Here is a 371-nt window from a genome sequence, read left to right as displayed (position 1 = left end):
TTCCCTAAAGCCTGACAAAGGGACTTAGATCCCAAAAGCTTGCAGAAAAGGACAATTTTCTTGTGATTTCCAGTTGGTCTAATAAAAGGTATCATTTTGGAACCAAGAGGTCTAATTTTTTGTATGTTGTCTTGTCTCAAACCAACACGGCTACCAAGTACACACAAGTAAACAATAACACATGCAGTGATTAAAATATAGCTTTGTTTGCCTCTATGTTTTCTTCTTCAGTATCTAAGGAGGTTCCCTAAATTCTAGGAGGTAGTTAACTATTGTTGCAAATTTCAGTGTTCTCAATTCGTTTGGAACAATATAACTTTCAGGCTTGTTTATCTTGTGAAGTCTCCCTACCTTTATTCCTCCCTCTTTCC

The 371-nt window shown here is 36.7% G+C and overlaps 1 protein-coding gene across 1 annotated transcript in view; it reads left to right on the top strand.

Annotated features, from left to right (window-relative positions):
• LOC102384216 (protein diaphanous homolog 2) overlaps positions 1-371 on the top strand; it is a gene marked incomplete at its 3' end in the record, with an annotated part of 232,060 nt that overhangs the window by 59,538 nt on the left and 172,151 nt on the right. The window lies entirely within an intron of this gene.

This window comes from Alligator sinensis, unplaced genomic scaffold, assembly GCF_000455745.1.
Source record: "Alligator sinensis unplaced genomic scaffold, ASM45574v1 scaffold593_1, whole genome shotgun sequence".
Classification (NCBI taxonomy): Eukaryota; Metazoa; Chordata; order Crocodylia; family Alligatoridae; genus Alligator; species Alligator sinensis.
Note: the sequence above shows the minus strand (reverse complement) of the source record. Positions and strands in the feature narration are given on the sequence as shown.